At 46.6% G+C, this 27029-nt stretch overlaps 1 protein-coding gene across 3 annotated transcripts in view; it reads left to right on the top strand.

Annotated features, from left to right (window-relative positions):
- Positions 1–417: 417 nt before the first annotated feature.
- The window catches only part of TBC1d7 (TBC1 domain family member 7), an 81972-nt gene continuing 55360 nt past the window's right edge, over positions 418–27029 (top strand). The window contains exons 1-2 of one of the 3 annotated variants that reach the window (XM_068385416.1): positions 426–645; positions 23268–23336. The gene's annotated coding sequence lies outside the window, so the exon portion shown is untranslated. Of the gene's footprint in view, positions 646–23267; positions 23337–27029 lie in introns of all 3 variants that reach the window. The other 2 variants (XM_068385417.1, XM_068385415.1) reach the window with 2 other exon arrangements.

Below are 27029 nucleotides of genomic sequence, written 5' to 3'. Positions count from 1 at the left end.
GTATGTTCAGGCGGGCCTTGATGTGTGAAAATAATTTTTTTCCAGTTTATATTTTGCTCTGTATCTTTTCAGTTATTCGCTAGCATTTGTATTCAGGCTTAATAGTTTTCAGATCACTATTATAACACTTTCCAAAGATCATAAACATTTTATATGATACATTTATAAGGGCTATTGGTCTTAAATCTTAACTGTTTTCTTTAATTTATTGTTTATTTTCATCTTTTTTTTTTGTGTTTTCACATTTTTGTGCTTGTTCTTTATTTTATTTTGTAAGTATTGTTTTTTTCTGTTTTTGTTTTTTCTTTTAAATCATCGGGCTTGTTCTTCTCCTTTATTTTATTTTGTAGGTCTATATTAGTTATTGCCAAACATATTTTTAACATTATGTTTAGTTGAATAAAACCCCATCAGGGTGGCCGTTACAGGGACAACTACCCAACAGCAATACTGGGATGGACTGATTGGTCGTTACTCCTTTAAGTTCCCGAATCATCACAAACCTCCTGAAGAATTGAGAAAAATATAAGGTGATTAACAGTGAGAAGCCTGTAACTAAGCACGTTAGAACAATACGGCTCGAAGTTTTCCTTTTTAGGCATAAAAATGGAACTGGAATCCGCTGCCCACAAGCTCGAGCTACGTGTAAGTAGAAGGGGCGGTTGTGGGGGTTGGGACCAGCTTACTGGTTAGGCTAAAGTAGGACCATTGCCATACTTGTAGACCATAGTTTACGACATTATTTCATAGCTCATAGAAACAGTTATTTTTTTTCAAGTATTCCTTGTGTAGACTCTAGGGGTGTATGTATGATAGCGGCCCACCTGTATTATGACTAACTTAGACTATGGCAATCTAAGAGGGGTCGCAGAGAGACGTTAGCGCCCCCCCCCCATTAGGCAAGTAGGTAAGGACATGGCTTGTAGGTTAGGTTGGGGGGAAACTTTAGGTCAGTTGAGGTCCATTTTTAATCAACGCGGGAGGAACCGGCCGCTGATATACAAACGCTCCGACCCCTAATTTCGAAATTTCCATAGCGTAGCTTACTGTCAGGAGTGGCAGGCTAAGACATCCCAATTGGGGGCAGGTGTTATCTTTGTAATTACTTCTCAAATCTATTTTCTGTATGGGTTGGGTAAAATTGTAGAATGGTGTAATAAAACTGATTTTGACGTAATAAAAATCTATTTTTGGGTGAGATAGCCATGGCGTCCTGATGGAAGTTTCCTCCGGCAACTTCCTACTGTATAATATTTCTGCGAGTGATATTACAAGAGAATTACCGTCAGGTATCACAGGGTTCAAACCCCCGGAATGATTATCCTAAGGTGTGTATATTCAAGGTCGTATCCGTAGATATCCATACAGTAGATATCTGCACCCCAAACAGATTGGTGTAATAAATGGTTTGTAGTAAATAAGAATGGGGGTTGTATGTATGATAGTGGCCACCTGTATGTATAATGGCGGTTGACTAAGAATGCAGCAGTGTAAGGGGGCTCACAGGGGGCTTTAGTCCCACTGTTAGGTAAGTAGGTAAGGACACGGCTTGTAGGTTAGGTTAAGGGGGGGTGGGGGAAGTTTAGGTTAGTTGGTGTCCATATTTTATGCTCGCTGGAGGAACTGGCCGCTGATATACGAAGGCTCCAAAAATGGTTTTTAATTATTTTTTTTGGTGTTTTGAACATTTTTTATAATAATTTTGGGCGGAAATCCATGGTTTTTCATTTATGGTGTGTCCTCTACTATAACTAAAAAACTATGGCTTTGCGCTAGGTATCATCAGCGGTTAGGTTCAAAACACCTTAATCTATATTGTACTTTTCTAATTCCATTGATATTTAGATTACCTTTTTAAAAATTGGTTTGCGTCAGTCATCGTAAAAAAACTAGTCATTTTAATAAAAAAACAGTTATCTTAATCAAAATCGAGTAACAATACAGTGAACCCTCGCTACTTCGCGGTTCGACCATCGCGGATTCACCACTTCGCGGATTTTTTCCATAACCCATATATATACAGTAACATATATACATATATATGTATGCATGTTTTTATGTATATATGTATGGATGTATATATGTAGGTATGTATATGTGTATACATATAAATATATATATATATATATATATATATATATATATATATATATATATATATATATATATATATATATATATATATATATATATATATATATATATATATATATATATCTAAAGTAGGAAGATGTGATGTAGCTCTAAGGGAATAGTATGGGAAATATGTCTGGGTAATAAGCAAAGCTCTACCTCCAGTTTGTTTCTTCATTATGATCAGAGATAAATGTAAACAAAATATTGGTTGCCATTTTTTAACGTGCTTTTTAGCGTGTTTAGGAAACGCATGATATAAAATTGCCTTTAATATTTGTGCCTGTTTTAGTTTAGGGTACTGTAGTACATGCATTAAGTGTTCTGTACATTAAAGGGTAGTTTGTTAACAGTACTACGTACAAGGGAAGGTTTTAATAGTCTGAATATACATGTTGAATAAATAGGTAAATATGGTGTCACTACTTCGCGGATTTTCACCTATCGCGGCCGCGCCTGGAACCTATCTACCGCGATAAACGAGGGTTCACTGTAATGAAACACTCAAAACACTGGAGCTTTTGTTTGTTAGGACTTCTGGATGCATAAAAACCGGGATTTTATCTCATTTTCTATGGAGTCGTTCGTAACAGTATTCACAATATTACAAACACTTCCTTTGTTAATTGAGCTCATTTATTGGTTTTTCCTTTGCTGTATGCTTGCTTTGGTTGCGATTAAACATTATCTCATCTCCTATGATCTGGCAAGCAAACTATATTTTGCTACGCATGTTATATCCATGGGCGAGTATTTTAGCGTTAATTTTCAATTATACAAACTTCAAGGTGCTACTTTCTTTTGGGTAAGTTCAGAAACGACTCTTTAGCTATGGTGAGCAGCTCTTCTAGGAGAAGGACACTCCAAAACCAAACCATTGTTCTCTAGTCTTGGGTAGTGCCGTAGCCTCTGTACCATGGTCTTCCACTGTCTTGGGTCAGAGTTCTCTTGATTTAGGGTACACTCGGGCACACTATACAGTCCTATTTCTCTTGCTCTTATTTTGTTAAAGTTTTTATAGTTTATATAGGAAATATTTTGGTGCTGTTGCTGTTCTTAAAATATTTTATTTTTCCTTGTTTCCTTTCCTCACTGGGCTACTTTTCCCTGTTGGAGCCCTTGGGCTTATAGCATATTGCTTTTCAAACTAAGTTTGTAGCTTAGCTAGTAATGATAATAATAATAATACGTTCTCACTTATGAAAGGGACGACTTCGCGCTCCAGCATCTGTTCGAACACGGACTTGCCTTCTTTTTCCAATGAACAGACTAAATATTCAGACACATGTTTCTACCCTAACCTTTTCTTATTAACATGATCAATAAAGTAAGAGCTATATTCCAATTGTGAAAATAAATAGCAAAGAAGTTTAGAATATAAAACTGGCCCTTTATTTTATTTGAGCACTACTGGTTGAAGTTAGACTCCTGTGATATTATGTTCTAAGATGATAAAAGGAGCAAAACAGGTATTTTATTTTTTTATTAAAATTGTAACTTCAGTAATTGAAGTTTCTGCCATTAGTATGTGAGATTCAAAATAGTGCATTTGAAAACATCTATTAAATTATGCTAGTTTCAATGTCCTAACTAATATGGCACAATTTTATAATTGAACTGGGAATTTATTAATTTTGGAGAAAATTACAGTTACAGCCAAATGTGTGTATCCTATATAAAAATATATAGTATATACATTCTGGCATAATTAGTGTGTTTTTAATTAATTTGACCTTTATTTTTATTGCAAATTATCAGATTTAGAGATACAGGGCCCCCTAAACAACTACAATAATCAGGTTCCACAATGGGAAATTGAGGTTTTTTTTGGTGGGAGAAACCTGTATAAGATAAACACACCAATAATCGTTATAAAACAAACAGTTACTGTAATCAAAATTAAGTGATAGTAATCAAACACTCAAAATACTGGAGCTTTTATTTGCCAGACATCCGGACGCATAGAAAATGTGATTTTCTGTACCATTTTTTATGGAGTCGAGTTGTGCGTATCAGTCTGCATCATATTACAAATACCTCATTAATTAATTGAGCTAATGATTCAATTATTTTTGTTTTTCCATATGCTCGCTTCTCTTGCGATTAAACATTATCTCATTGCTCCTATGTTATGCAAGACGACTGTTTCGTTACGCACTTTAGCCCCGTGGGCTAGTATTTTGGCTTAATAGTACTACCACGGCACTTACTTTGAACACTTAACACTTATTAGTAGCACTGAATGTTCACGCAGAAACCTATTCACTACTGTAGTTCTAGATTTCCATTATAATGTCCGTGAAAATGTCCAATAACAACAAAATTTGAGAAGCAACAACTAACGCACGTATGCATAATGGAATTTATAGCAATCAACTGATACACACTATTTTTAGAAGGTGTTAATTCCAAAATAGCAGTTACAGTAATAGGATTGTCATGAAACAAAGTACTGTAACCATTCAGGTTTCAGCATTTTTACCGTACCCATAATTCCTAACCAAAAACAAAGGACGATCAGGCATTTTTACCTACAATGCATTGACAGAAACAAAATTCCATCGGGAGAAAAACTAACATGGCAATGCAAATACATCCTTGGGATAACAATCAGGAAATATATTTATCGGCAAATATTTCCTTAACCCTTAATTTGCGGAAAATTTAAGTAACTTCTGCACGAATCATCTAAAAAATATATGAGTAAAAAGTAATAGATATCCGAATTTGTAATAATACCTTATTTTGGTCTGAAATAACATGAAGCTAGTTTTACGAAATATTACGATTTAGTGTTACCTTCCCAGGAGTAAAGCCGATTGGGAAGCAAATACATAGTTGAGACTTAGTCATAGGGTAAGCTAAAAAATGAGGCAGTATAAGGCGGGTCACAGGGAGCCGTAGCCCCCGTTAGGTAAGTAAGTAAAGTTACTGCTCTTAAGTTAGGTTAGGTGGGGAACTTTAAGTTAGGTGGTGGTCTTGTGATTGTTTCCCTTTAAAATTTTTTTTTTCTTTTTCAGGCATAACTTTTGAAATTTTTCACCCGGTTTGTTCCAGTGTACTATAAAGGCTCCCTTAATTGTGTATAGGATAAAATGTCAACTATTTAACTTAGTGATTATTGAGGATTTTGACAAATGGGGCTTCTAGAAATTAAATAATTAATGCTTCACATTAACTCCCTCCAAGAAAAGTGGGAGGAGCTTTGATTTGGAAACCTTGATATTTAGGAGGGAGAATAAGAAAACTTTGAAATAAAGGTACAGTAGCAGGAAATGTTTGGATAACTTGTGATGCATGGGCATTACTTTATGATTCTTGCACTTCAAACTTTTGATAGATCTTTGTATAAGTGTACAATACTGTAGTTACACACAGCGAATTTTCGAGTCGCTAGGTAAAATATGACGAAAACTGTGTGGTTGGAATATTTGTGACCATCTCAAAAGCATGGGTTGTATGCCACGCAAGGTAATTATATGAAATTATTTTAACGCTAAATGCATGAAACTTATATTTGTTCCGTAACCGAAATACAAACCATGCTATTTACATAGGGGGTATTACTTTCGGCGTAACTGAAATGACGAGCCATTAGATTTTTAACAAGGGTTAACTATCCTCTCGTTAGCTAGCGAGGGGGTAGGGGAGGGATAGCTAGCTACCCCTCCCCCCGCACACACCGGTGAACTGCTTCTCTTCGCTTTTGGCTTGGACAGTGGGCAGACGTCTCTGTCCCGTCCTCGCATGGCAGCCATTAATGTTTTGTCTTTACTTAATTACTTACTTTTCATATACTTAATATATATGTAAACATTCTTATGTTTATGTATATATTTGAGTATAGGAATAAAATATGTTTCCTTTTCAGTGTTTGTGCTGTGTGTGTGTGTAGGAAGTCCACTCAATTGTACGACAACATCTCCGTGTGGTTCCAGGCCCCCACGGTGACATTTCATGGGTCGCGATCTCTCCCTTGGTCCTTCGGTCTTCCCTTTGGCGGGCGCTGTGGGGAATCGTCATCGCTGGACTTTATTTATTAATCTGTTTCTCCTTCCCTACGAGGAACTTGGTCTATCAGCCTAGGGAACATGGGAGTTTAGTTTGACTACGTTCTCTCTCTCTTTCACTTGAGGTCGTTCACCCTTTTATTACTACTACGTATTACGGTAGCTTCCTTCCCGTTGCGGGTTGAGTTGCTACTCCGTTTATTTTGTCTCAATTATTTTTAATCAAATCTAATTGTATTTGTTAACATATCAGCTTCTGTGTAGAATGCTTCCCTTCGGGATTCATTCGTTCTTACTATTAGTGAACATTCTTAGATGAATTACATAATTATAATTGTTATAATTCTGTTTTAAATATTTAACTTAGCCGGTGAATATATAATAGCTGCAACTCTGCGGCTCGACAGAAAACACACTCAAAAAACTCGCGAGCGATCGCTATGAAGGTTGCGGGTGTGCCCACCAGCGCCAACTGTCGGCCAGATACCACTCTTGCATGTAAACAAACCCTTCAATTCTTCTCTGTCGACGTTGACGACAAGACGTATCAATACTCGCTGTAGAACCTGGAGTTTTCTCATCATATTTGGTGAAGTACTTTATTTTGGTTTGAGCTTTCGCAGTGCAGGTGTTTTTCCTCAACATAAACTCTTGAACTCTTTATTGAATCGGATTATTTGTTGATGACTTGGATTGTTTTTGGAATTTTCTTTGACTAATTCAAAATGGCTGACCCTTCTCAAGTACCTAGATTTCGAAAGTGTAATGCTAGGGACTGTAATAGGCGTCTTCCAAAGGCTTCTCTCGACCCACATACTGTTTGTTCCAATTGTCGGGGTAAAACCTGTCAATTGGGAGATCGGTGTGAGGAATGCGTGGGCCTTTCGGAATTCGATTGGCTCGAATACGATAAATATGCACGTAGACTAGAGAGAGATAGGGTAAGGAGAAGTTCATCTAGGTCTGTAGATTTTTCCTCTCCACATGCCCCTGAACCTAATCCTTCCCCTGTAGTGGTTGTTCCTAACCCCCCTTCTAGCACTCAGGAACCGTCTATGCAAGACATGTTACGTGCTATTCATGCCTTGGGGGAGAGAATTGAAGCGTTAGCAACTGATCGTAATCAACTCATGGCTGACGTGAAGGAACTTAAGTGTCATAGTGCCACGGCGGAAAGTGGGAAAGTGATTAGTGCGCAAAGTGTTGTGAACAGTGTTGCGACCGAGGGTTCGTCTGTTCGTGCCTGTCGTTCACCTAGTCCGGGACCTCTTGCAAGCTCCCAAGCCCAGGGGAGAAGTAATGTCGTACGACTTATGGGTTCGAGAGGCCTTGATCAGCGAACAGACGTTCCCTCTATGGTATCAGGCGTATCTCACCAAGATCGCCCCTACCATAAGACGAGAGAGCCCATTTTTACCTCGTCTTCCGAAGGCTTTTCACGCAAGAAACCGTGGAGCAAGGTTTCTAGGCCTCTTAAACGGAAGTCGGTCCCTTCAGGACAGGTCCAACGTCCTGGATGTAGTCATTGGGACAGTTCGGACCCGTTGCAGTCATCGGATGACTGCTCGCCGCTTAAGCAAGGCAAAGTTGTGCCGTCTCAGACGCTAACCCCGTCGGTTACCGCACCCATTCCCGTGGACCCAAAATGGGTTATACTGCAGGACATGCAGTCTAAGCTTGCGTCCCTTATGGAAGACTACAATGCCGATAAGGTTTCCGTTGAGCCACCCAAACGTTCTGTTGTGCGTCCTGTTGACGCTGGTGTAGCCAAGTCACGTCAAGCGGTTGGGGTAGTACCACACTCGATGCGATCTCGTGTGGATTTTCAGCCGCATTTGGACGTTAGGCAACTTGCTGATGCGCCTGGTGACGTTCAGGACGTTCGCCAACCATCGGAGTTGACTTGTTTTGACGCTGAGCGTTAACTTCCGCAACCTAGAGTTGTTTTGACTGCGCAGACTAGGCGGTCTAAGCAGTCTCGGGTGGACGCTGTGCGTCCTCACGCACCTGTTGTTGTTGACAGTTCTCAGACTGTCAAACAGTTACAGGACGCTGCGTCCTGGTCCGCCACTTATGCACCAGTGCGGGTGGACGCTGCGTGTCAAGCATTGCCAACCCCTTTGCTTGTTTCTCATCGGTTGTCAGATGAGGAACTTTCGGATGAGGACGTTGCTGACCCTCAGCCTGAGGATCATCCTTCAGATATTGATGAACCTAGAGCAGTTCCGCCATCTATGGACTTTAAGAAAGTCATGCTCATTTTTAAAGAGTTGTTTCCCGAACACTTTGTCTCTGTGGCTCCTTGTTCGCCGCCGTCTTAGTTTGTTTTAGGCGTACCTGCTGACATGCCAGCCTTTACAAAACTTGTACTCTCTCGCTCGTCCAAGAGAGCTTTACGGCTGTTAGGCGATTGGTTGGAAACCAAGAGGAGTTTAGGGAAGACGGCCTTTGCCTTCCCCCCATCTAAACTCTCGTCTAGATCGAGCGTCTGGTATGCCACGGGAGAAGTTCTCGGCTTGGGAGTCCCTGCCTATGCCCAGGGCGACTTCTCAAGCCTTGTAGACTCTCCCCGCCGCCTGGCCATGAGACGCTCGAAGATTAGTTGGTCATCCTCAGACCTTGACCATCTACTTAAAGGCATTTTTAGAGCTTTTGAAGTTTTCAACTTCCTTGACTGGTGTTTGGGAGCCTTGAGTAGGAAAATCTCATCGGCTGATAGAGATGTCTCCTTACTCATTATGTCCTGCATGGATAAAGCCGTCCGCGATGGATCCAATGAGCTCTCCTCCTCGTTTACTTCAGGAGTCCTTAAGAAGCGAGAGTCTCTTTGCTCTTTTCTGTCGGCAGGAGTGACTCCTTGTCAACGATCTGAGCTACTCTTTGCCCCTTTATCGAAGTTTTTGTTCCCTGAAGTTTTGGTTAAGGACATAGCTTTGTCACTCGTGCAGAAGGACACCCATGACTTGGTAGCGTCCTCTGCTCGCAAAGGGACTCCTTCGACTTCCTTTTCTGCCAGACCTAGGATAGACACTCCAGCGTCCAGGTTTATTCCGCCCTTTCGTGGCAGAGCCCCCAGCAGGGGAGGTACTCGTGCCGAAGGAAAGAGAGGAAAGAGGAAAGGAGCCAAGTCCTCACGTGGCAGAGTCTGACTGCCCGCAGCTTCAGACAGCAGTAGGTGCCAGACTCAAGAACTTCTGGCGAGCCTGGGAGAAGAGAGGCGCAGATCAACAGTCTGTGAGGTTGCTCAGAGAGGGGTACAAAATTCCATTTGTACACAAACCTCCTCTAGCGACTTCCCCCATCGATCTCTCTCCCAATTACCGAGAGGAAGCAAAGAGACAAGCCCTGAAACTAGAAGGGGAGCGGTGGTCAAAGTCTCGGACCTTCAATCACCGGGGTTTTACAACCGTCTCTTCCTAGTACCGAAGAAGACAGGAGGCTGGAGACCGGTGCTAGACGTCAGTGCTCTGAACGTCTTTGTCACGAAGACAAAGTTCACCATGGAGACCACGAAATCAGTCTTAGCAGCGGTCAGAAAGGGAGACTGGATGGTCTCTCTCGACCTAAGAGACGCATACTTCCACATCCCCATTCACTCAGATTCCCAACCTTTTCTGAGGTTTGTGTTCGACAATGTGGTGTACCAGTTTCGGGCCCTGTGCTTTGGCCTAAGTCCTGCTCCTCTCGTGTTTACGAGGCTTATGAGGAATGTGGCAAAATTCCTCCATTTATCGGGAATCCGAGCCTCCCTTTACTTGGACGACTGGCTTCTCAGAGCCTCGTCCAGTCATCGCTGTCTGAAGGATCTCAATTGGACATTGGATCTGACCAAGGAATTGGGACTTTTGGTCAACATGGAAAAGTCACAGCTGATTCCATCCCAAACTATACTGTCTTTAGGGATGGAGATTCGCAGTCCAGTTTTTCGGGCTTTTCCGTCTGCCCCCCGAATAGATCAAGCCCTGCTCGTAATCCAAAGGATGTTGAAGAGAGAACGTTGCTCAGTCAGGAATTGGATGAGTCTAGTAGGAACTCTATCATCCCTGGAGCAGTTTGTCTCGCTAGGAAGGCTACACCTCCGACCTCTACAATTCCATCTAGCTTTTCACTGGAAAAAGGACAAGACGCTAGAGGCGGTCTCAATCCCGATTTCCGAAACAGTAAAGGCTTGCCTGAATTGGTGGAAAGACAATATCAGTCTAAGAGAGGGACTTCCTCTAGCAGTTCAGAAACCAAACCACGTTCTATTCTCAGACGCATCGGATTTGGGTTGGGGTGCGACACTGGACGGTCGGGAATGTTCAGGTCTGTGGACCTCAAGTCAGAGGAGCATGCACATCAACGGCAAGGAGGTTTTGGCAGTCCACCTGGCCTTGATGAGCTTCGAGAGTCTCCTTCGAGACAGAGTGGTGGAGATCAACTCGGACAATACCACAGCCTTGGCTTACATTTCCAAGCAAGGAGGCACCCACTCCCTGACACTGTACGAGATCGCAAGAGACCTGCTCATTTGGTCAAGAGATCGAGGCATCTCCCTGGTAACGAGGTTTATCCAGGGCGACTTGAACGTTCTAGCAGATTGCCTCAGTCGGAGGGGTCAGGTAATTCCTACAGAATGGACCCTCCACAAAGACGTATGCAAGAGGCTTTGGGCGACTTGGGGTCAACCCACCATAGACCTCTTTGCAACCTCGATGACCAAGAGGCTTCCAATCTATTGCTCTCCAGTCCCAGACCCAGCAGCAATACATATAGACGCCTTTCTCCTAGATTGGTCTCACCTAGACCTATATGCATTCCCACCATTCAAGATTGTCAACAAGGTACTGCAGAAATTCGCCTCTCACGAAGGGACAAGGTTGACGTTAGTTGCTCCCCTCTGGCCCGCGAGAGAATGGTTCACCGAGGTACTTCGATGGCTGGTAGACTTTCCAAGAAGTCTTCCTCTAAGAGTAGACCTGTTACGTCAGCCCCACGTAAAGAAGGTACACCAAGGCCTCCACGCTCTTCGTCTGACTGCCTTCAGACTATCGAAAGACTCTCTAGAGCTAGAGGCTTTTCGAAGGAGGCAGCCAGTGCGATTGCAAGAGCGAGGAGAGCTTCTACCATTAGAGTTTACCAATCGAAGTGGGAAATCTTCTGAGACTGGTGCAAGTCAGTATCTGTATCCTCGTCCAGTACCTCTGTAGCCCAAATTGCTGATTTTCTCTTATACCTGAGAAGAGTTCGCTCCCTTTCAGCTCCCACGATCAAGGGCTACAGGAGCATGTTGGCTTCGGTCTTCCGGCATAGAGGCTTAGATCTTTCCAACAATAAAGATCTACAAGATCTCCTTAAGTCTTTTGAGACCTCTAAGGAACGTCGTTTGGCTACTCCTGGATGGAACTTACGTGGTCCTAAGGTTCCTCATGTCAGACAGGTTTGAGCCTTTACATTCAGCCTCCCTGAAGGATCTCACTCTTAAGACTCTTTTCCTGGTGTGCTTGGCCTCGGCTAAAAGAGTCAGTGAGCTTCATGCCTTCAGCAAGAACATCGGTTTTTCGACAGAAAAAGCCTCTTGTTCTCTTCAACTTGGTTTCCTGGCCAAGAATGAACTGCCTTCTCGTCCTTGGCCTAAGTCTTTTGATATTCCTAGCTTATCAGAGATCGTAGGCAACGAACTAGAGAGAGTATTATGTCCCGTTAGAGCTCTTAAGTTCTATTTAGCTCGTACTAAGCCTTTACGAGGTAAATCTGAATCATTATGGTGTTCGTTTAAGAAACCATCCTCACCTATGTCAAAGAATGCTTTGTCATATTTTATCAGATTTTTAATACGAGAAGCCCATTCCCACTTGAGTGAGGAAGACCGATCTTTGCTTAAGGTTAAGACGCACGAGATTAGAGCTATAGCAACTTCCGTGGCCTTCAAGCAAAATAGATCTCTGCAAAGTATCATGGACGCGACCTTTTGGAGAAGCAAGTCAGTGTTCGCGTCATTTTACTTGAAAGATGTCCAGACTCTTTACGAGGACTGCTACACACTGGGTCCATTCGTAGCAGCGAGTGCAGTAGTGGGTGAGGGTTCAACCACTACATTTCCCTAATTCCAATATCCTTTTAATCTGTCTCTTGAAATGTTTTTTAATATTGTTTTATGGGTTGTTCGGAAGGCTAAGAAGCCTTTCGCATCCTGGTTGATTTGGGGGTGGTCAAAGTCATATCTTGAGAGCGCCCAGATTAGGGGTTTGATGAGGTCCTGTTGTATGGGTTGCAGCCCTTGATACTTCAGCTCCTGGGAGTCTGTCAGCATCCTAAGAGGATCGCTGGGCTCCGTGAGGAAGACAGACTTACAAGGCAGAGTAATCGTCTAAGTCAACTTCCTTACCAGGTACCTATATATTTTGGTTTTGTTATATTGATAACTGTCAAAATGAAAAAACTCTTAGCTTATACGCTGTAAACTTAATTAACTCTGGTCTCTACCCACCGCCTTGGGTGTGAATCAGCTATTATATATTCACCGGCTAAGTTAAATATTTAAAAATGATATTTTGATTATAAAATAAATTTTTGAATATACTTACCCGGTGAATATATAAATTAAATGACCCTCCCTTCCTCCCCAATAGAGACGCAGCGGGACGAGAAGAATTGAAGGGTTTGTTTACATGCAAGAGTGGTATCTGGCCGACAGTTGGCGCTGGTGGGCACACCCGCAACCTTCATAGCGATCGCTCGCGAGTTTTTTGAGTGTGTTTTCTGTCGAGCCGCAGAGTTGCAGCTATTATATATTCACCGGGTAAGTATATTCAAAAATTTATTTTATAATTAAAATATCATTTTTTGTTACAGTTCTCCGCCTTCCCCCCCTTCCTGTGAGTGTCAGTGGGGGAGGAGGGCGCCTTCCTGGTGCGTAATTCTTATGTTCTTTTCCCTCGGGGTTCCTCTTTGGAGTTCCCCCGGGGGAATAAATGTTAACTAATTATTTTATTTTCACAGTTAACTGTCTAGTTTTTTCGTTTGCCTAATGTGCCAACGAAGCAGAGCTGTCCCGTTTGGGCCTGGGGAGTCTGCATTTGCCGCCTCCTCTACGACTTCGTCATGGGCGTGTTCCCTTCTCCTAGAAGTTCTCCCGTGACAACTGTCAGCTCCTTAGTTCATTTAGAACGCTCAGGAGGTTCGCCTCCATGGGTGGGTAACTTCCCTTCTGAGGGAGGTTCCCTTCCGGGGGCCAACTTCTCTTACCTTAATAATTCCTGGTTGGATTTTTCCTGGTCCTCGGGCGGTTATGCTCTTGGTGCTGAGCAACCGCTTTTGTAACCATGCTCCAGGGGCTGAGTGGTTGCAAGGCTGGACCATGGAATTCGTGCGATTATGCTCTTGGTGCTTAACGGTCGCACTTGCAGCTACGCTCGAGGGGCTGGGCAGCTTCAGGAGCTCCTCTTCGGAGGGTTTCCCTTTATGGTCAGCTTGCTGATCCAACGGCCCTAAGGGTGCCTTCATCAGTTCTTCTGGTCTCTTCTACGAAGTGTTCTCCTCTCTCGTTCGCGAGAAGGACACTCATAGAGACTCCTCTTCGGAGGACTCCCCTGTCCCCTGCTGTTGTTGCTGATGTTGCTGAAGGCTCAGTTCCCCCCTCCGAACATCTTTCGAGGGGGCAGCTGAGTCCAACGGTCTCTCCTTCGAGTGTCTCTTCCCCTCGGGGAAGTTCACTAACAGAGACTCCTCTTCGGAGGACTGATAATGGTGCTCCTGTTTGTGGTCGTCTTCATCTTCAGCCGCAGAGGATCCTCCTCGATGAGAACAGACTGTTACAGCTGCTTTGCTAGACCTTTCGGCAGGTCGTTCGCGATCTCCGACACCTGCCAGACCTTCTTGTCTTCCATCTCCGTTCCTGGACGCAGATGCGCAGTGAGCGCCACTCCACCCCGTTTTCTGACGGACACCGGTCCTTTCGGGGCAAAGGTCTTATCTCACAATGTGAGTAAGTCCCTTAGTGCCAGGTTTTTACCTGTGCAACCTTGTTCTCCTGCGCGCTCGCGCGCAGTACAGTAGTTCACAAATACTCTCCTGCTGTGGCCCAGTCTTCTGCTGGATCAACACTTTAGCGATCTCCTGTAGCTAAGTCTCGCCGTAGATCTCCTGATCACCAACACTTCTGGGACCTTCTGTGCGGCTACGCTCCTTGTGCACCAACGGTCTCCTGAACACCCACGATCGCCTGCTCGGTGGCGCACATCTGATCGCCCTTTTCTGATGTGCGCAATGCGCACCAACGTTCACCCTCGCGCCCACGATCTCCGGATCTGGGCACAAGCAGGGAGATTATTTCTTCGCTGAACTCCACATTCACCTGCTCGCCAGCGCACATCTGCGCCCCCTTTCCTGATGTGCGCAATACGCGCCAACGTTTGCCCACGCGCCCACGATCCTCGGATCTGGGCGCAGGCAAGGAGTTTATTCCTTCGCCTCCTCGCCGACGATCTCTCTGGTTCTGCACCCTCACTGATATCTTCTGGCCACGCAACTACGCGCCTACGATCTCCTGGTTCCTGCCTCGTCGCGCGCAATTAAAGAAGTTCCTACGCTAGCACACAGGTGCTCACAGGTTCTTCTGGACTCACAGCGCCTTTCTGGAGTTTCGCGCCAAGCGCGCCCACTCGCGGTTCCAGCGTGCCAGCACACTTCCACTTCACACCGTGCCGCCCAGGAGACACCTAAGCTAGCGCATGGGTGCTCACAGGCACCCCTGGGCTCTCCTTGCGCGCCAGCGATCTCCTAAGCGCCTGTGCGATTCTTCGTCTGCGCGCAAGCGTTTTCAACACGCCAACGCTTCAATAGTCGTAGGTTTCCTACGCGCCCACGCGTTAACTCTCCTGTACGCGATCGGTTGCTACGCGCCACCGCTAGCCAACGCGCCATCGCTCGCCAACGCGCCTTCGCCCGCCTACGAGCCATTGCTCGCCAAAACGCGCCATTGCTCGCTTACGCCCCATCGGTTTCCCGGCCGCCTGCGCTCCCCCTTACGACCGCGCCCGCCTGCGCACATGCGCACCCATGTTCGCCCGTGCGCGAACCAACGGTTTTCCATCGCGTGAGCGCCAGCGCGATTTCGTCCGCGATTCCCGTCGGGTCTCGCACCACGGGCAACCTGGCGAGTCTTCTGGAGCGCGTACTTCCAGATCATTGTCGGCACGATCTCTCACCTGTAGACGCAAAGCAGCGCACGTGCAGGAGCAGGAAGAAGCTTCAGAGAGGTCTGGGCAACATTCTTCTCCTCCTTTTCAGGCAGGCCCCATCACCTCTACTCCTCAGGATCGTCTGATCCCATTCCCTCCAGCGGGAGGCGCTGACACTGCGTCTGTCAGCCGTCAGCAGAGGAGGTACTTGGAGATCAAGGGGGAACCTGGTTTAGCCCTTCCTCGCCACCATTCCGTGGAAGGGGCTTACCAGGGAATTTTTCTCTCGAGAAATTCTCCGCCCGGCAGGTGACATTCTCTACTTCGGAGATCTTAATTCAGGAGAAAGCCGCAAAGTGTGCCATGCAGGCCACTTCGTGGCTGGTCGTCTAGCTTGGATCTCTGGGCATCCTGTTGCGATCCGAGAATTTGTCCAAGGAGAGCTCCAGGAAGGTCATGGAAACTTTCCTCCTCTCAGGCACGAGCACCATCGTTTCCCGGCTCACCAAGTTTCGAACTTGTGGGCAAACTCGATGTCGAAGCATTGATATGCAGTGACCGAGAGGTTCCTCTCGGAAGTCCCAACCATGGATGTCGGCAAGCTCAGACACTCTTCCATCCTTGGAAAGACCTTCTTTTGAGCCCAAGGATGGGGAACGGACAGCTGAGAGGTGGAGAAAGTCGAATCACGATTCGCTCCTCCAAAGGCGCTTACATCCAGACCCTACAAGCCTCCAGCGCCTCAACAACAACAGCTTCGTCAGCCTAGGACATTGGAACTGGCCCCGGCAGCTAAGACAAGGTGTCTAAACAGCAGCCCCCTCCTGTCAGAGACAAGAAGGGCGGAAAGTCCTCCTGGGGAGGCAATAATCCTAGAGGGAGTGGCCGAGGCTGCAAACGCTAGGATTGGAAACCCCCCTGCATGGTCCCCAGTGGGAGATACCTAAGGTTGCACGTTCAGGTGGCAGCAACTCGGGGCCGATTCCTGCACGATCTCCGTGATCAGCCAAGGATATCGCCTTCCGTTCTTAACATCTCTACCTCCACTGACAGCGAATCCAGTGTCGCTGAGCTCCTATGCCATGGGATTGGCAAAGGGGCCAGCCCTTTGGGCAGAAGTCGAGACCATGCTTTAGAAGGATGCTCTCCAAAAGGTCATCGACGGCTCCCCCCCCCCCGGCTTCTTCAGTCGACTCTTTCTTGTAAGAAAGCGTCTGAAGGCTGGAGACCTGTCATCGACCTCTCAGCCTTAAACAAGTTTATCGAACAAACTTCATTCAGCGTGGAACAGCAGAGTCGATCAGGCTTGTAGTGAGACCACAAGACTTCATGTGCACACTGGATCTGAAGGACGGGTACTTCCAGATCCCAATCCATCCGTCTTCCAGGAAGTACTTGAAATTCAGCCTAGACAACAAGATATACCAGTTCAAGGTGCTGTGTTTCGATCTCTCCACAGCACCGCAGGTGTTCACCGGAATGTTCACCCTGATCTCTTCATGGCCACACAGGAGCGGCATCCGTCTCCTTCACTTTCTGGATGACTGGCTAACCCAGGCAGTCTCGGAATCGACCCTTCTTCGACACCGAGGCAAGCTTCTGGGACTTTGCCAAGATCTAGGGATCATGGTAATTCTCGAGAAGTCTTCTCTGCTTCCATCTCAACAACTGGGATATCTAGGCATGATATTAGACTCCAATCTCCAAGCCTTCCCATCAGATGACGGGATAGCAAGGCTGAGGAGAGTGGCAGAACCTTTCCTCAGACGGGGAGAGCTTCCAGCCCAATCTTGGTTACGCCTCCTAGGTCACCATTCCTCCTTGACCAGGCTAGTTCCGAACGGCCATCTCAGGATGAGATCCCTGCATTGGCAGCCCAAGTCCCGGTGGAATCAAGACAACGATTCCCTGGACATTCTGGTCCCTTTGGGACCTGCGGAACGAATGGACCTGCAGTGGTAGTTGACCTACGGAAACCTTTGCAAGGGAATGGATCTTTTCGTCCTTCCCCTGCATTTGATGCTGTTCTCGGACTCGTCAAAAGAAGGGGGGGGGGGCACATTCTGAATCAGGCCTATGGTCAGAACCAGAAGGGTACCTCCACATCAATCTGCTAAGAATGAAGGCCGTATTCTGGCCCTTCAACACTTCCAACAGACCCTGGCGAGTCACTCCGTGAACTACAACTCCACGGTAGTGGCTTTTTTCAACAAGCAGGGTGGTACCTTTTCATAACAGCTTCCTCCTCTTGCAGTAGAGATACTGAGATGAACCGAAGTCCTCTCAATACCCTCTCAGCTCGCTTTATTCCGGGCAAAGGAATGTGTTCTCTGACAGTCTGAGCAGAGCCTCACAAATAGAGAGTACCGAGTGGTCTTCGGCCGCCCCTGGTAGCCAACAAGTCCTGACCTTGTGGACCTGTTTGCGACAGCCTTGAATTTCAAGCTGCCGCTGTACTACTACCCAGTCCCAGACCCCAAGGCACTCTGACAAGATGCCTTCCTACAACGATGGGACAACATCGACGTCTTCGTCTTCCCACCGTTCTATCTGTTGAGAAGGGGTTCAACAAGACCTGACTATCGGTCAACATGTCGATGACTGATAGCTCCGCTGCGGCATCATGCAGAGTGGTTCCCGGACCTTCTGCATTTCCTGACGGAACTCCTGAGAGAGCTTCCCCCACAACACGAGCTACTCAAACAACCACACTGCAACATCTACCACAAGCCGTAGCATCGCTTCGGCTTCACGCCTAGAGACCGTCCAGCGTCTCCTCACTGAGAGTGGCTTTTCGCAACAAGTTGCGGAAAGGATGTCTCGACACCAGCGAAAGTCATCCGCAGGGGTCTACCAGGCGAAGTGGAGAGTCTTCTGTGGTTGGTGTCGTGGGAGGGGTATCTCTCCCCTCGATGTCTCTATTCCAGCAATAGCGGAGTTCCTCGTTTATTTGCGGGAGGAAATGCGCCTTTCGGTCTCGGCGGTGAAAGGCTATCGCTCAGCCTTAAGGCTTGCCTTCAGGCTGAAAGGAATAGACATATCCTCCTCGCTGGAACTTTCCTTACTCATACGAAGCTACGAGCTTACCTGCCTTCATTCGGAAGTGAAACCTCCTCCTTGGAACGTGGTTCGGGTCCTCAGGGCTCTGAAGATACCCCCGTTCGAACCATTACGCCAAGCCTCTGACCAACACCTGACTTGGAAGACGGTATTCCTGCTCGCTCTGGCTTCGGCCAAGCAGGTCAGTGAACTTCATGGTCTCTCATACGACATCGCCCATTCAAGGGGATGGGGGGAGGTAACGTTCAGGTTCGTCCCTGAGTTTGTTGCCAAGACTCAGAACCCTGGAGTGCCGGACCCACGGTTCGACTCCTTCAGGGTTATGACTCTCCGTTCTGTAACAGATGACCCAAATCATCTGCTACTCTGCCCAGTAAGAAGTCTGAGACGTTATCTGAAGAGAACAGCTGCAGTCCGTCCCCGCGTGCAAGCTGTTTGTGAGCACGGGAAGGACGAAGAGGAGGGTCACCAAGAATACCATCTCATCCTGGATTCGACGGACCATTCATCATGCCTTGAATCCAGACCCTCCTCCGTCACGTCGCCCTAGGGCACATGATGTCAGGGGCATCGCCACGTCCCTGGCCTTCAAGAGAAACTTCCCTGTGATGCAGGTGCTACAAGCTGGGGTCTGGAAGCGTCAAACGACCTTCACAGCCCACTACCTGCAGGACGTGACCCACAGGAGCCTCGATACTTTTTCTATCGGCCCTGTGGTGGCTGCACAACAGCTGGTCTAACCTCAGGCTCCTTAATGGACAAGTAGCAGAAGGTTGAGGGCACTGTTACCTGGTTTTAGTCTGCGTGAATGAAAGAGTATGTCTGGCCCTTACTTCTTTCTTCATCCTCCCCTCTCTTGGGGAATACAGCATCCTGGGTCTCTGCATAGCTGACCTCAAACATCTGCAGGTAAACCATGCTTCCTTGTGTTCCTAGTATTAAGTATACAGTAATACTGTCGCATCCCCCATACCCTGACAAGGTGGTATTGGGATGTCCTAGCCTAGAATTCCATATAAAGGACTTCAGGTCAACTTCCTAGGACGAGTCACACTTCATTTCTCCACATACAACTTATGTAGGCCGCACGTTTCTTGCGTAGCAAGAAACTTGCGAGGCGCGGGTACTTTTTCTCAAAGTACTGCTCACTCGGATTCTGAGTCCCCGGGTAAGCCAAAGCCAGTAAGGCTGGGGACTTTCCACCCTGCCTAAGGGTAAGTCACCCTATTTAAATAGCGTGGCTTGTATTTCAGTTACGGAACAAATGACAAATTCGGAGATAATTTGTATTTTTCCTAACCATACAAAGCTTAGCTATTTACACATATTTGCCCGCCAGCCTTGTCCCCCAAGACAAGTCCTACCTCTAAGTGAAGTGAGGCAGCTCACTGGTGTGTGGGGGGGGGGAGGGGTAGCTAGCTACCCCTCCCCTATCCCCGTGCTAACTAGCACGGGGGGGGGGGGGGGGTTAGTTTAACCCTCGTTAAAATCTAATGGCTCGTCATTTCAGCTACGCCGAAAGTAAACCCTATGTAAATAGCTAAGGTTTGTATGGTTAGGAAAAATACAAATTATCTCCGAATTTGTCATGTTTATGCATTTCTAACTACAGCATTATTGTTGGTGCAAAACAGTCATTTGTTTCCGTTGGAAAAATATGAAGGTCCTGCGTGTATCATGGAAAACCACCTCCACGGGGTTTCCTGATGGGTGCAAACATAGAAAGAGGGAAAACATGGGGTGCATTCTAACTTAAATTAACTTATGGGGCTGGGTCCTCATTAATTTGGTGGTTCGACCCTCTTATGCTAATAGGACTTGTGGCATATCACTTAATATAGATAAAATATTTTGTTTCTACTTGTCTTAAATACGTCAGTAAATTTATTTTTCTCCAGTCATTAAACACATGCCACAGACATACAGTATAGTGAGTGGAGGTCGTTATGAATATAATAAATTACAAAAAATGATTAAATTACTATAAATTACCTAAATGAATTAAATTGAATACCCCTCTGGGGAGATAGATTTTCTCATGTAATAGCAGTAGCCATCTGAGAAGTAAAGAAGAGCATGATTGAAGTTTGACAACGTCCTGAGACTTCAGCACAAAGATTTGGTTAGTTTTAATTAGTTCAACCATTAAGCAATGATTATATTAGCAAAAAAATAATTCTGACAAGTCCCAGAGCCTGATTATGTAGCTAAAATTTGTAAATTCAGATTGTTCTGTCACTGAATACAAACCCTTTCCCTCTTTGTTAGGGAATATACTTTCGGAGAAATTGGAAGACTAGCCATAAAACTTAAGCATGGTGTACAGTAACTACCCCCCCCCCCTAGATAGCAGGGAGAGTAGTGGCTACCGCTCACACACCTGTGTTGTCTCGCCACTTTTGCTTTTGGCTCGGTTGAGAATGGACATTTGTCTCTCTCCTCCGCTCATACTGACTGGCCATTATAAATTTATCTTTTTTCTCTTTTTCTCTTTTCAATTTGTGAGTGTTTCTTCTTTTGGTCATCTTGCGGACTTGTCCTGGACCTGAAGGACACAAATGGGGTGCCTTCATGTCTGTGGTCGAGATCAACCCCCATTCGCTGTGCCCAGCCTGCTCAGGACGACCATGTAACCAGGACGACACCTGTGAGGAGTGTGTAGAGAGTGGTTATCCTTCGAGTGTGAGAGGTTTAGCTGGTGGCTCAAGAAGAAGTGGATGAGGGAATCTTCTTCTTGGCCATCCTCGAAGTCGAAGAAACCTTGACCTTCTTCTTCCACCCTTCGATCTCTTCCTGAAGCTCGGTGTCCCCAGGGGATCGAACGAGTAGGAGTGTTGACCCTTTAATCCTGGGACAACCCTTAAGTTCAAAGGAAAGTTTGCTTGAGTTTCTGTATTTAGGAGCAGAGAGGAAGCATACACTGGCTTCCTCAGAGTGGGACGTTGATCTTCCCCCAATGAGCTCCGAGGGTTTTGTACTGAAGCAGTTCCTTGCTTCTGTGTCCGGCGCAGTCTTTCCAGTCCTGACTTCTTCAATTTCGCTCGCCACAGTTCTAGCTGCCGACGACTGTGTTTACCCTTGTTTTGAGTTTGCTCAGCCTGGGAGGGGGCCAAAGTCTGAGGCATGTTCCTGTCCCTCATGTGAGTCACCTCCACAGAGTGGTCTCCGCCATGTGGGGATTTTGAGAAGGCGACCGGCATTGCCTTTCTCTAGCCCCTCAGAGCGTGGCTTGCCAGCTGATTTTGCTCGCCTTATTCTTTCTTTGGAGTCCAGGAGTTCTCGTCGTTTACCCAAGGTAGTTCAGTCCATTGTGCCGTCTCTGTCAGAACACAGTGCATGCCTTGCTACCCACTAGCGCTCGCCACCCTCATCTTGCAGCGCCGACAGAAGGATGTCTAGAACGTCTGCTGCGATCCAGAGAGATCTCCTTCATCCAGATCCTGAAGTGCTTCAGTGCATGACCAGGCCCCAGCGTGCCACCATGCGTCAGCGAGCGAGTAGTCTCCTCCACGTCATCAGCTTTCAGCGCACATTTAGGCAGCCTGCTGTCGTCTTCGATGAACGTGACCAGTTTTCAGCTCCTGAGCGCTCCTTAGCATGTGACTCCACACTGACCCTGCACTACGTTCCTTGTGATTCTTCACGATCCCAGCTTCCTGAACGCGATCACCCTTCGTCGCGTAATTACCCACCTGCTAGCTTCCACGACACTTCCTCCTCTAGGTCTTCTTTTTCAGCTGCGCAACAAGTGGTTTAAACACCTCAGGCTCCTTGATGGATAAGTTACAGATGGTGGAGGCATAGGTTACCCATGATTAAATATGGGATGAAAGATAAGAATGACTGGTTCTTTCTTTCTTCATCTTCCCCTCTCTTGGGGAACTGCACCTATGGTACTATGCAAGGTGGCCTCGTCTGTTATGTGACTTGGTATAAAGTTATATACTTTTTGTGGCCCTATATCCCCTGGATTGGGTAACGTCTATGGTTGGTTCAAAGATTCCTACATTTCTAAGAATTCTTACCAAGACTAGCCACATTGCTAGCATCACACAATCATAATAGAATGCTCAGGGCACTAAAGCGTGATAGTGCACAGAATTTTAGTGATTTGTCAGGGTTTTCCCACCATATGCGTGCGTAGCACGAAGGGGGAGACCCCGGATCAAAAGTCAGCCAGTTGGTTAGGACTTCCACCCACCTTAGGGGTGAGTCTTCCTTAATAGAGAGCAAAAGGGTTGTATTTAGTGCCGGAAAAAATTAAAAATTTAAAGTAACTTGTATTTTTCCCAATGATCCAAACCTTGAGTTCTCTATACAAATTTGACCCACCAACATAACCCCCAGCAAGTTCTGCCTGCAATCAAAAGTAACGAGACAACACAGGTGTATGTGTGTGAGGGGGTTAGCTAGTACTAGCCCTTACCCCACTGCTAACTAGCGATATGGTAGTTACACCTCGTTGAAAGTCTTATGGCTAGTCTTCCAGCTTTGCCGAAAGTATAATCCCTAATAGAGAGCTTAAGTTTGTATCGTTAGGATAAAAACTGTTTACTTTAAATTTGTCACATTCTATTATTGTAACCTACAGTACATCATCTAGGAGGACCTAGCGAACCTGAAGTGAAGATATTTTGTTGATGAAAAAGCCACTTTTAAAATTACGGATTTTTATGCTGTGAAACATTTAGTTATCAAGACTTTGAAATGTTACCTGGCTTTTTAATATAAGACGATCACTTGACAGTATTGTATAATGATTAAAACAGCACAGCGTTCACTACAGAGGGACAGAGCATACAAAAATAAAGTCTCCTTTATTACCAAATACCACATGCAAAATCAGAACATTATTCACATAAAATTTCTTGTATTTATTTACCATTTTGGTTATTTTTGGCAGGCATAACTTTTAATTCTTCTATTCTGAGATGGTGGTTGGTTCCAGTGGTGCTTTTGCTTAGAGTGGAAGGTATGATTTTTGTTGGAGGATTGCTTTTTGACATACCGTGATACTTTTGCTTAAATAACTTGCCTTTTGTATTTTTTGAATTGCACTGCATTTGATTTCCTTCTATTTTTTTTTTATATTTAAAAGAAAAGTCAAGTTATTGAATACCAATGACTACTTTCCTGTTTTTTATTAATGTAACTTTTTTCCTAAGCATACCATGCCACATTCCTTGGTAATTTCATGATTTTGCTTAAATAATTTAATTCTATATCCTCTGAAATATTCTTCCTTCAAAATATTTATAAAAGGGCTTATAAATTTAAAGTTTTTTATTTTACTGTTTATCCCCACTTGCAAACTTGGTTTGATAATAAATGAAATTTTCTTTAAAATTACTGAGTTCTACATTAATTTAGATTTGTTCCGTAACCGAAATACAAACCACGCTATTTACAAAGGGTATTACTTTTAGCGTAGCTGAAATGGCGAGCCATTAGAATTTAACGAGGGTGTATTACCCCCGCGCTAGTTAGCGGGGGGGGGTAGGGGAGTGGTAGCTAGCTACCCCTCCTCCCCCTCACACACAGGTGAATACTCACTTTCACTTTTGGCTCGGACTGTGACAGACGTCTCTGTCTTGGTCCTCGCTTGGCAGCCATTGTCTGTTTTGTCTTTACTTAATCGCTTACTTTTCTTTTACTCAATATATATGTAAACATGTTTTCATGTTTGTATATATATTTGAGTATAGAAATAAGTAAGTTTCCTTTTCAGATGTGTGTGTGTAGTGTACGATATCTACGTGGAGGCCTCGGCAGTTAGGCCACCACGGCCTAATTTTATGGGTTGCGATCGAGTTTGACTTCGGTCTTTCTCTCTCTCTCTCTCTTGAGGTCGTTCACCCTTTTACTATGTTTTACTACGCCCTTGTAGCTTCCTTCCCGTGTGGGTGGGGTTGCTACGCCGTACATTTTGTCTCAATTAGTTTATGAATCTAATTGTAGTTGTTAATTTTTCAGCTTGTAGAACGATTCCTTTCGGGGTTTTCGTTTTTTTCTTTAGTGTTCATTCATTTTTAAATTACATAATTACATAGTTACATAATTATAATTGTTATAATTCTGTTTTGGTTACAGCTCTCCTTCCGCGAGTGTAAGTGGTTGTGAGGGCACGTGCCTATTGTGTAATTCTTGTTCCTTTTCCTCGGGATTCCTCTTCGGAGCCTTCCCGGGGGAATGAATGTGTACTAATATTATTTGTTTTATTTTTTACAGTTACCGATCTAGTTCGTTTCTGTAATATAGCAACGGTGTGAGCTGTCTGGTTGAGTCCTGGGGATTCGGCTGTTGCTGCCTCCCCCTTGTATTGTCGTCAGGGGCGTGTCTCCTTCTACTGGTAGTACTCCCGTGTCGACGGACAGCTCTCCAGTTCATTTTAGAACAGTCAGGAGGCTTGCCTCCTTGGGCGGATAACTTTCCTTCCGAGGGAAGTTTTTTCCTGTCCAGGCTTGAGCTTTTCCTCTTTTGGGGGGTTCTTCTCTTGCCTTTTTTTCGTGCGACTATGCTCTTGGTGCTGAGCGGTCGCACCTGCAGTTTCGCTCAAGGGGCTGGGCAACTGCAGGATCTCCTCTTCGGAGGATTGCCCCTTTTAGGTCACTGGCTGACCAGTCTCTTCCACGAAGTGTTTCTCTTTCGTTCGCGAGAGAGTACACTCATAGAGACTCCTCTTCGGAGGTTTCTTCTGTTGCTGTTGCTGTTGGCCTCCCTCGCCGTAAGGCCCTCCGTCCGCCTCGTCGTAAGGGCCTCTCATCTCCCTATAAGGGTGCTTGAGGCGCCTTTTTGAATCTCCGTTTGCAGCCTACAACTTCTTTTTCTCGATCTTCCGTCTTGGTGCAGATGGACAGCAGTCTAATCTCGTCTTCCGACGGGCAACGGTCTTCCCGACGGACAACGGTCTTCCCGACGGACAACGGTCTTCCCGACGGACAGCGGTCTTCCGACGGACATCAGTCTCCCGGCGGACAACGATCCCTTCGGGGCAAAGGGTTGCCCCCACGGGGGTTCTTCCCTTGCGTGTCAGGGTTTCCCTGCGCGCCCTTCTGTTCGTCAGCGCTCTCCTGTTCGTCAGCGCTTTCAAGATGATCTTCCCTGCAGTTCCTGTTACGTGCCCTGTGCGCCCACGTTCGCCCTCGCGATCTAGAACTTAGGTTCAGGTCGGGGTCAAGGACTCTTCTTCTTTGCGCGGGCTTCCACGCGTAGCCTTCTGCTCGTCAGCGATCATCAGCTCGTCAGCGATCATCAGCTCGTCAGCGATCATCAGCTCGTCAGCGATCATCAGCTCGCCAGCGATCGTCAGCTCGTCAGCGATCATCAGCTCGCCAGCGATCTCCGGATCGCCCACGTGTGTTACAGCTGGCACGCCAACGTTCTCCAACACTTCTGAAGGAACATGGTTCGCCAGCTACTAGCTCAACTGCGGATGCTGATCGCCATCGCGCGACCCTCAACTGCAGATGCTGATCGCCATCGCGCGACCCTCAACTGCGGATGCTGATCGCCATCGCGCGACCCTCAACTGCGGATGCTGATCGCCATCGCGCGACCCTCAACTGCGGATGCTGATCGCCATCGCGCGACCCTCAACTGCGGATGCTGATCGCCATCGCGCGACCCTCAACTGCGGATGCTGATCGCCATCGCACAACCCTGAACGATTGCCCGCTTCGCATGCTGCTCCTCATCGCACAACCCTGAACGATCGCCCTCTTGCGGATGCTGATCACCATCGCACCCTTTCACGCGATCATTCACCTGCGCATACTGCTCGCCATCGCACAACCCTGAACGATTGCCCGCTTCGCATGCTGCTCCTCATCGCACAACCCTGAACGATCGCCCTCTTGCGGATGCTGATCACCATCGCACCCTTTCACGCGATCATTCACCTGCGCATGCTGCTCGCCATCGCACAACCCTGAACGATTGCCCGCTTCGCATGCTGCTCCTCATCGCACAACCCTGAACGATCGCCCTCTTGCGGATGCTGATCACCATCGCACCCTTTCACGCGATCATTCACCTGCGCATGCTGCTCGCCATCGCACAACCCTGAACGATCGCCCGCTTCGCATGCTGCTCCTCATCGCACAACCCTGAACGATCGCCCTCTTGCGGATGCTGATCACCATCGCACCCTATCACGCGATCATTCACCTACACATGCTGCTCGCCATCGCTTACCGCCAGCGATCTTCTTCACCTACGCGGCAGCACGATCCCTCGCCGTCACGCCCATTCGCCTGCGCGCCCGCGCGATCGCTCGCCTGCGCGCCCGCGCGATCGCTCGCCCGCGCGATCGCTCGCCCGCGCGATCGCTCGCCTGCGCGCCCGCGCGATCGCTCGCCTGCGCGCCCTCGCGACCGCTCGCCTGCGCGCCCTCACGACCGCTCGCCTGCGCGCCCGCGCGACCACTCGCCTGTGCGCCCGCGCGACCACTCGCCTGTGCGCCCGCGCGACCATTCGCCTTTGCGCGACCGTTCGCCCTCGCGCGACCATAGTTCGCGGCGAATTCCACAGCCGGTGGTAGCAGCAGGGACGCGTGCTCCTAGGCGGCACTCGGGATCACCTCCATCCAAGCACAGGTTGGTAGTGCAGGACGAAGACAGGTCAGTACAGCATTCTTCCCACCTTCTTTTCAGGCAGGAACCGTCGT

This window comes from Palaemon carinicauda, chromosome 13 (genome assembly GCF_036898095.1).
Source record: "Palaemon carinicauda isolate YSFRI2023 chromosome 13, ASM3689809v2, whole genome shotgun sequence".
NCBI lineage: Eukaryota > Metazoa > Arthropoda > Malacostraca > Decapoda > Palaemonidae > Palaemon > Palaemon carinicauda.
This window is presented reverse-complemented; position numbering and strand designations above follow the sequence as displayed.